This window comes from Atta colombica, unplaced genomic scaffold, assembly GCF_001594045.1.
Source record: "Atta colombica isolate Treedump-2 unplaced genomic scaffold, Acol1.0 scaffold9, whole genome shotgun sequence".
Classification (NCBI taxonomy): Eukaryota; Metazoa; Arthropoda; class Insecta; order Hymenoptera; family Formicidae; genus Atta; species Atta colombica.
This window is the reverse complement of record NW_017259583.1, coordinates 3939237-3949578: the sequence shown is the minus strand read 5'-3', so window position 1 is coordinate 3949578 and position 10342 is coordinate 3939237. Positions and strand designations below refer to the sequence as shown.

At 36.1% G+C, this 10342-nt stretch overlaps 1 protein-coding gene across 6 annotated transcripts in view; it reads right to left on the bottom strand.

Moving 5' to 3' along the window:
• The window catches only part of LOC108693420 (cAMP-specific 3',5'-cyclic phosphodiesterase), a 173121-nt gene that overhangs the window by 118692 nt on the left and 44087 nt on the right, over nt 1-10342 (bottom strand). Inside the window, exon 1 of one of the 6 annotated variants that reach the window (XM_018202353.1) lies at nt 2242-2259. The exons of the other annotated variants lie outside the window; for them this stretch is intronic. The gene's annotated coding sequence lies outside the window, so the exon portion shown is untranslated. Of the gene's footprint in view, nt 1-2241; nt 2260-10342 lie in introns of those variants that run through there. 6 annotated transcript variants of the gene reach the window in all.

Genomic DNA, 10342 nt, shown 5'->3' with positions numbered 1-10342 from the left:
TATATATATATATATACATATATATACACGTAGTGTATATTGAATATTTTATATTGAAATGCAAGATTGTTGCTAACTTACTAGGCAATAAATGAACTTTTTTCTCGCAACCACGGAAAATTCAATGGCGCATCGTCTAGCTGACCGATTGTCCGTTTACCTCGCCGTTTAATCGAGCTCTCAATTATCGCGCAATCAAGACGACCTAATTTCTCGTTTGCTCTTTCTTCCCTCCTCCTCTCAATTCCTCCCCCCCTCTCCCGTCTCTCTCTTTCTCTCTGTGGAGGAAAATGTAACGTGTTCGGGTCTGACGTGCGCCGATACGGATTCGCGTGTTGGCAAAATTCTCTCGCGCGCGCTTGCCGTGTTCAACGTCACGCGTTACATGCAACGGCGTTTAATGTTGCCGTTAACATTTCATCCGGAGTCCGGGTCGTGCCGCCGAGACCTTTAGAGCCGAACTGACTTTCTTTTCAATGCCATCTACCGCTCCTACGGCGTGCTTCGGCGACGCGAAAATGGAAATTGCATACGCTGCATTGCTATGCAGCGGACGCGAAAGTGCCGAGTAGTGAGTAAACGACGTAGCAATATTCGATTCAAATGGAATTTTCGATTGAGAAGACGGAAACGCGAAGTGTTCAGCTGTCTTCCACCGCGTCCAATAACACGCGATCGCCGAATAAATAATGAAGGCGCCAAGCAAAGACGCGTGACGCATTATAAAAATACGTCGTTCCAGTTCTCTCGACATCCAACATCGCTTCGACAGAGATCAATAAATCGATATATATTTTTTTTTACTTATCGCATGGTTCTTTGATGATATAAGACAGCGCCGAAGACGCTCGCTCCAGAAATTTCAAAAGAATTCCTGTGGAGAGTCGTAAAATAAAGGAAGAAACATGTATAATGGTTGAACAAATAGTTTCCACTTTTTTGTGAGAATGCAATTAACTTTAATGGAATAACTCTTGACTAAATTCGCGTCCATGATTTTTGCGAATTTTGTACGAATATATTCGAATGACTATGCATATATATATATCTATATATATATATATATACACGGAGTAGTCCATAGTGATTGAATTAATTTTCAATTGTTTTTTCTTGATATGAAACAAAGAGAAAAAATTATTACAATGCATTAATTCGCAATTCATGTATGATAAAAAATATTACGCGAGAAAGCATTACACACGTTTTATGCTTTATATTTCTTTTATACATTACGCATCCTAGTTATACTCATGCAAGCCAAATAATACTGACCTTTGACACGCTTTTTCTACTGCAACGTGTACGCAGTGCTGTCAACGAATCGCCAATGCAACGAGACAAAAATTGCAAATTAATATTTCGCAAGTAATGATTAGGTTTAGATCGATAATTCAGTTGGAAAGTAAAAAAAATTACAATCTGATAGATAAATATTATCTAAAAGTTTCTCTATTTATGTTACGATAAATATTTTTAAAACTGAATAAAAAAAAAATATTTTTGTAAATTTGCGTAAAATATACTACACCATTTAAACTCGTCATCCTCTAAGATCTCTAAGATATTTAATTGAAAATTGAATTTTCATCGTTCTCTTTCTCTTCTTAGCAATCGAACACTTACGTCATTAGATTTATCGGGATAACCTCGATATTTTAAAATTCTTTTTCCATTTCTATGATAAATCGACCTCTTATCTTAATTGCTTTCTAATAATGATTTATTGAATCACTGATTCAGATAGGAATTCATATTTGAAGAGATCTCTATCTAATAGACAGAATGTCACGCACGAATATAATAAATATAATTACGTTATATTAAAAAAAAAAAAAAAAAACGGAACATCACCAGAACTATGATAAAGTGTAACACTAAAATATTTGCTATCAAGATTGCGTTTCTTGAAGGGAGTTTTTCAAAGTTATCATCTTCATGCATCTCACCGTAGATTTTATCGAGCAAGAAACTTCTAGCTTTGTTAACGCGACAGCCAATCCAACGCCAGCAACTGTCACGCAACAATTTGTATGCTTTTAGAATTAAATTCTAAGTACCATAAAACCCCTCTTTTGTTTCCTGAAGAACGCGACTCGTATTGCTCTTCCGCCGTGCAGCGCGTTTAAAGCATATCAAAGTTTAGCGTTTAGCGCTAAAAATATCCGCAAACTACTGTAATCACGAATACCTATGGGCACGCTCGCTACATTAATATCTGACGTCTGGTAGCTCACTGACCTATTTGAAGGATGAACACGTGGTCCGCATGGGCAGCAACAATTGCTCAAACGTTTACGTCTACGCGCACACCAATCCTGGCCCATCGTCGTCACCTTCGATTCGTGGCTTACGATTTTCCTACGAGTAACATTTCGTCTATTTTGACTCGTTGGAAAGGTCGCAGTTTTGTGGCTCACATAAGTCTACTTATTTCGTGTCATATTAATAGCTCAATTAAAGAACAAATTCCCCGATCATTGATTTTTGTGCCAGAGAAAAAAAATCGCAGACCACTGCATATTTTCGTTGCCTCGCGAATCACATCTTTCACGCATTGTTTCTCGTTTGTGGATGGACATCTTCGATTTTCTCGCATGAACTAATCTGCAAGTCCGGAAATTTCCGCATGCAATTTTCCATCTCGCAGGTCGCATTTCTCGCTCCGATCCAGAAGCAGTCGAGAAAATGCGCATTGATCTCTTTTCAAAGGACACGTATGGTAAAAGCTGCCGTATCCAGCGAGAGAACGATGTTAATATCTCTCGAATATCCGGCAAAGCTCTTCAACGAAAATGCAGCGTTACGATAGCTTTCAATTTCACGGATTCTTTCATTCCTTCGAGGAATCCCTTCCGCGATACGAGATATTCGCTTACTCGTGATCATCTCGATTACGTTTCTGCGGGCGTTGATGATGTTGAATGAGCTCTCGATATTGGAATCTCATTATCATTTTTTATAACGGATGATTATATATCGATTATATAATCGTTATTATCTAATAGACACGAAAATTGAAATAAAATGTTCGAAATTGCGCGACGGATAACAAGCTGCAATTTAGAGAGATTAAACGAAAAAAGAATTTTGCAGGGCGCTCTCGCGATTTTTTTATTAAACGTTGCGGTATTAAAATCTTCTTTATAGGAAGGAATCTCGGGCACTCGACATCCTGTCTGACCTAGGCAATTTTATTGTGTATTCTTCACTGAGCTTTAAATGTGCCATAAAGATGTTACCTTTCTCTTCTGGATAAGGAAAATATTCCATCTCGAAACAGTTACGCCGTCTGTCGGTGTTAAGCTGACAAAATTTTCTGAATTTTGCAAATGTAACGAAAGAAAATATTCCCGAAATATTTCAACATTTTATTCCGCGGTTTTTGGAAGATGTTAAAGATCGTGAGATTTATTTTTTTGAGTGCAAACAAATTAATTGTTTTTCCTTGCTTTCAAGATCTTATTGCGTCGACGAACAAAGTGCAATTTGAATTGGTGACTATTCATTACTTCCTTTTGTCTGCTGTAAACATTAAAGTAGACATGTCCGATTGTATCGACTCTTATCGCAATTCAGAATTTGTATTACGCCAATCTCGTTCAATATATGTCAGTCAGCTAATTTTATCGTGTATTAACATTAGCCTTGTTATCTTAAAGGAAATTGGAAGATCTCGTAACGGACGTGTAGCCTTTGATTTCGTGTCGAAATCAGTGAATTTATAAGTCCACATTTATATGCAGCACTTCTGGATGCATGTTCGTCGTTTGGCATTCAAGGTCGTTAATGCATGATTTATACTATACACACCGTATAATTTATTCCAAAAACACATATCGTTATTACTTCGCAGCAGCATAATTTTTTGTTATGAATCATCAAACGAGTTACAATCAATTTTTATCCACTATCCCTATTCGTTGTGTGTTGCTATTTCATAATAAAAACTTCATTCTGAAAAATCACATGTTCTCTATTTATGGTGATAATTTCTCCATCAAAGAATTTCCTTTCTTCTTCGATACAACGATCTTAGCACTTTCTATCGTCAAAGTGGACGCGCATATTTCGAGATTACTTAAAGCCACATAGACACAAATCAATATTCAATCCCCGACGTATCATCCAAGCGCAATTCAACGACGAGAGGAATCAACTGATGATGACATTCAACGTCTTGTGGTTGCAGTTACCTCAATTTTTAACAACACCAATTTTTCACCGAGGTCCACTAGAACTGTCACTGCTTGTCATTTTCGTAGACTCAACGATCGTCGCCCGAGCTGGACTCGCCGACGGAATTGCGCGAACGTCATTGCGCGACTTCATCGCACTCGTCTCCGGCGTGTCTCACGAGTCACGACGAGCGAGCGTGACACGAGAAGTGTCTTCGGAGTCCGGCGTCAGGTCGTTTGCGCTCACAGCACGCGGATCAATCGGGTGCACATGGCCGTACGAACACGCACGATGCATTCGCTGGTCCTTCTCACGTCGCACATGGGATAACGATCCATCGATGATCGATCGTCGCGGCGAGGTGAACGAGGGCGACGCGCGCTTCGCGTTTTCACTCGGGGTGGCCGCGACAACGTTCTGCTTCTGGCTCTCGGTAAGGCGGACGGATCCGCGCGCGGAATATCGGAGGATGCGCGTAGAAGGAGAAGATCCTCTGGATGATCAGCGGAATCATCAACGTCGACGGTCCGAGACCGGCTGGAGCGAGAACGCAACCAGACGCGACAATGGAATTCGTACAGCAAACAGGCCGCTCCAACGTGGCTGCAGGACCGCAGACGTAAACCCGTGGATGGGTGGAATGAAATGAGAGTGAAAAAGAGAGGGAAGAGAAAGAGAGAAAAAGAGAGAGAACAATAGAAGAGAGAGAGAGAGAGAGAGAGAGAGAGAGAGAGAGAGACAGAAAGAAAGAGAGCAAGTGAGAAGAAGACAGAAGGGTAGCAGGAATAGAGATGGCAGAGAGTACGGAGAAAGACGGAGAACGAAAGAGCGACGGAGTGAGCGGCACCGTTCTCTCGTGGCTCTATCGACGCGAGCGCCTCCTTCGTCGACTTCCGCGCCGAAAACGCCGACGCTCGCGGCCGCTCGGGATGGCCAAGGGGTGGTGGAGAACGTAAGGGATACGAGGGTGATAAAAGGGGCGGTAATTAGAAAGAGGGAATACGTTGCAAGTGGTAACTGATTACGGGATTAATTAAGAGGCTTGGTGTCACATCGCTGGTCATCGAAAAAATGAACGTGAAGTAGATACTGCCATAAGTAAGCTAGACAGCGCTTAAAAATGAGGAACGATGAATGGAACGAATGGGAAGATGGTCCAGGATGAATCTGGCAAAGAAGTTTCTTTTGAGGAGGAAGAAAAATAATAATTCGTGAGAAATAATAATAAAAATAAATGTGTAAATCACATAGTTACGTGGAATATGAAGAAATTACATGAGTCACAAGGAATAGAAGCAAATAAATGCAGTCGAGGTGGAAATAAATAGAAAAAAAACACCATGTATACGCCGGAATACGAATGAAAATTTTCACTGCGATGACAACGAACTTCCAACAACAATGAAATACGAAGATGCACCGGAGATGAACGCAGGAACGCTGGCGGACTTCTTTATCTTCTTTCTTCAACTTCCTCTCTTCAGGACGATTTATACTTTTTATTCTGTTATTATTATCGGATATCGGTTTGCTCCTTCATTATTCATCCTTTTTTTGTTGCAGCCGATAAATACACTGAATAATAGAAATCAAAAAAATAAGTTAACGTCACTATAACAATTGCGATTTAATGTTTATCGAATATTAATGAATTTTGTAAGATGTCATATAACTTTAAGATGCATAATATTTCGACGAAAAACAGCCATCTATTTTTTTCATAGAAAATTAGTATCTGTGAGCACAAAATTTTAAGTGCTAAATTGATATATATTGCGAGAACGCTGATTGATAAACTATTAGTTGACTTTGCACATAGAGACTGATAATTTACGTTGACCTCAACTAAAGAGCAAATACGCGACTGGAGAGTTCAAAGGAGCTATCGATAATTGGCTTGATTAAGCGATTATCTAAATGATTACACAATAATTGATGGTAAAGCCGTTACCGAGAAAATCAATCACCAAACATCAAGCAACCGAATGCGACGGTCGTCCCGGAAATGGCAGACATATATCGCACACGCTCTCGCACAGGAGCGGAAGAGCGAACCACGTGCTCAGAACGACACACCCACGTTTCGTTCGAAATCAATGAAGTGACGGGGAACGTGTGATGTCTGTGCATGGGTCTGAATAAACGCTGCAACAGGATACAATCTCTCGGGGATGCACGAATGACGTGCAAATGAAGATATTCCTAGAAGGCACATAAACTTATCGTCTCATTCGATACAAACTAAAAATAACATCAATTTTATAATTTTGCATTTAACATATAAGTGTAATATAATATATGATTACGTAATAGAGCTTTAGCAGAATGGCTGACTTACAATCTTAAGAAGACAATGTCTTATGACCTAAGTCTTTTGTCTTTAGTAACGCACAATAACTGTCTTATGATTCAAGTTTTAAAAGTGTATATGTACATAAATGTGTATATAAGGTGTTACACTTCATATATATATATATACACCTTTAAAACTAAGATTATAAGTCAGCTATATTCTGCTAAGGTCCTTACTTCGTTGAGTGTGAAAATAGCTGCGTGCAAGAAAAAAAGGAGTTTTGCAATTGTCGTAAAATTCTTTAATACATATGATTAATTTCACCTTTAAGAGTTTCTCACTAGATATAAATATATATAATAAACTGATCACATTAAAAAAATCTTACAACAATTGTATGTGCAAAGCTGCCTTTTGTGCTGAACTCTACCTATTATAATGTTGCTTATACACGGATCGTTCCAACAATATCACAGTAACATTGCGACATTCAAGTAATATCTTAATAACGTTGCAAACGTAGCAGTAATATCGTTGCAAGCTTTTGTGCTGTATAGGGCATGTAATTTGTACATAGTTAATGCAATCATGGACGCGATTTATCTTCTCGCACCGAGTTGTTGAATTTCCAACGGCGATGGTCGCTTATTAGAAATTATTGCACAAAAATTTTGCATTCTACGTACTAATTACATATACGTATATTTAATTCGTACTAAATATACATATATTATTTAATTGACGTTGAATTCGAAAAAGAACATCATAACATAATCGATTAATTTTAATAATTCCCACCCTTCTAGAAATTGCACTTGACCATAACGCTTAACATCAGGCGTGGAACCATCAGATAGCAATAATGCAGTCAATAAAACGTGACGGTTCGTGTTTCCGAGCCAATAAGGAGAGAAAAATAGTTGGATGGAATTATCCAATCGAGTCGTGCAGAGCTGGTTATGTTACGAGAAATACGAGGGCTAGCAGAGAAGTGGCGGAAAGTAGAGAAGCCAATAAAACATGCGACGTGCACCACGCAGCAAAAAGAAAGGCGGCACTGTTGTGGATTTGTTCGTACGGAAATCGGTCACGGATCTGTGACCTACGCGATGTATACAGAACATGGTCACAAGTGCCGTGAAAGTCGCGAGTAATTGTTCACCCATGACCTACGTCAACGATATTGACCATACACACGCGACTTTAATCTAAATAACGCCACGTCGGAAGGAAAATATACATATCTTCCGTTTTCGCATGCAAAATCTAAGGAGGGAACCTTCGAGAATTATTTCAATATGCTAAAGCATTCTATTCTCTCAAACTTCTCTAAATCACATGTGGACGATATTAAAGTTTAAAAACTTGTTGGAGATAAAAATAATTTCAATGTTGGATTCTTCATCAATGAATGTTAGATTTGGATAGATTGATTCATGGTCTTGATTAATTTTTTGTCCATTGCGTGCTGCAAACAAAATATAAATATGACTGTTTCTTCAATACAGAGACAATATACGACACACCCACGATGCAAAATCAATGGCGTTGAGGGTGCCATGATTGTGTGTCTACAGTAGCAGAAAATTAAAAAGGATGTGTTTCCTCCGAGATTATATATTAAACTTTTCAACTTTGTTATCGAAAACATAATAATAAGGATGTAAATATAATAGAAGAGCAAATCAACTACAAATATCATTAATTAAAATGTATTGTGCTAACGGCATATTAATTATATTGTTAAAAATTTCGTGAAATTTAATATATTTTTAAGTTACACAATTTGAACTTAATTTCATGACATTATATTAAATTTAATGTATTATACTGAAAAGTATACATGTGTACATATACACTCCATAAAATTTAATGTATTTTTTATAAAAATTTATGAAATTTAATGTAATGTTCATTACAGTTAAGTAACTACTGTAACTTAACTTTCAGTTAAATCATTCAATACTTTTAATTTCATTCATAACCACGAGCTTTATTTATATGCAAAAGAAGCTTGTGGTTACATTTCTAAGAGTGCAATATAATATTGCATAAATTAAATTTTTCAATAATTTAAATAATTTAATAATAAACTGAAAATTTTTAAAGAATATATAAGAATTAAAAAACTGAACATTTCTCATAATAATGACATGTAGATTTATTGATTGCAGAATTATTGGAGTAAACGAACTAAAAGAGAGAGGGAAACAAAGAAAGGATGGAAAGTAGAGAGACAAATCCCGAATGAAAAATCGATGGAAAACTAATTCCAAAGACAGGAGGGCTTGCAATCTGATAGTGGCGATCAATCGATTGAAGTGGCATTTACAATGGGAAATCAATAAATGTATTCGACGAACACTCCATTAAATATGAACGAGTATTTCAGATGAGAGAATTTCTAGAGTATAGTAGAACTGGACAGTAATACAATGATGTTATTGTATTATTAAAAAAAATATATATAATAGAATAAATTTGATATTAAACGTATTAAATTTCTGTAAAGAAATTTTATCTTTTTTTTATAAAGCTAATATGCATGCTGCATGTATTACGAATAGCATTTTAATTAATATCATTTTAACAAAATTAATATCGCCTTTATGATTTTATATTTCACGCATTTAGATTAATGAGCATGTTAGCGTTGAACAAAAAAATTTCAATTAACACCAAAAAGTCGAACGTTACTAATTGCATATATTGGCAAAAAGACAATCGAAAATTAACTGTTAAATGTATTAGATTCATATAAAAAATTATTGTTGAAATTATTCCGGAGCAATGACTCAGATACAACTAAGCGAGATTCCCTTATTTCTGACAGATTTTGAATCAGATTAGTAGAACTTTCATTTGCTATGCACCAATAACTTGAAACTTAGTAAATGCATTGTATTCCATATTATCCAGTGCGCTCGAATGCATCTTCGCGATGACACCATTTATCGCCTGCTCTTCGCTGAATCTGCATTCCCGGACCAGCTTTCGATTCGTCCCCTCACCGCATTCTAAGAACGCTAGTACTTCGATGATGCTTTCAATACTCAAGAGCTTTTTACCTTCTCATCTATCCTTTGCAACGTCCCTGAAAGTTTAACAAGAGATACTACTGTTCAGTCCAATGTTTTAATTTATATCGTGAAATCACTGCAGTGCTGACATTCTCTCTAAAAATATAGTGTACGAAAAAACTTGATAACGATACATATTTCATAATTTTAAACAGAGATATTTATATGTATGAGCAGAAATAAAATAAAATTAATTCTAAGATAATATTTCTGTAGAATGTAATAGAAAGTAATTGTATACAATATATTTATTGAAACAATTCTAGAGCGTCAGATTGCTTGAAATTTTTTATGACGAATTGAATAAATATACAAAAGTGAAGCGATATTTATACGAGCAAAATTTACATGTGAAAAGTAAACAAATATATTTTTTAGCCAATCTTTATATTAAATATATAAATATACGATATATGTGAATACACTCTATTTCTTTTTTTGAGTAAATATCATTTGATGGCAAATTTTAGTTAGAAATCTTCAAGAGACAATTTATGAGATAAATCTTTACAAAACAGATTAAATAAAAATTAATAAAATAGCAGTTATTATTAGTAGCAAACCCAATTTTTCAATTTTTTTATACTAAAAAATTAATATCACAAAATAAAATTTTGATTGGATTGTCCATGGTTCATTCCATAGTGATGCTTCATTTCTAGTTAAAAAAAATTTCTAGTTAAAATTCGCAATAATCGGACTACCAAACTGAAATGTCACTGTTAAATAACGACATTAAAAAAGAAAGAGTATATGTTGTACATATACGTTATATATATATATATATATA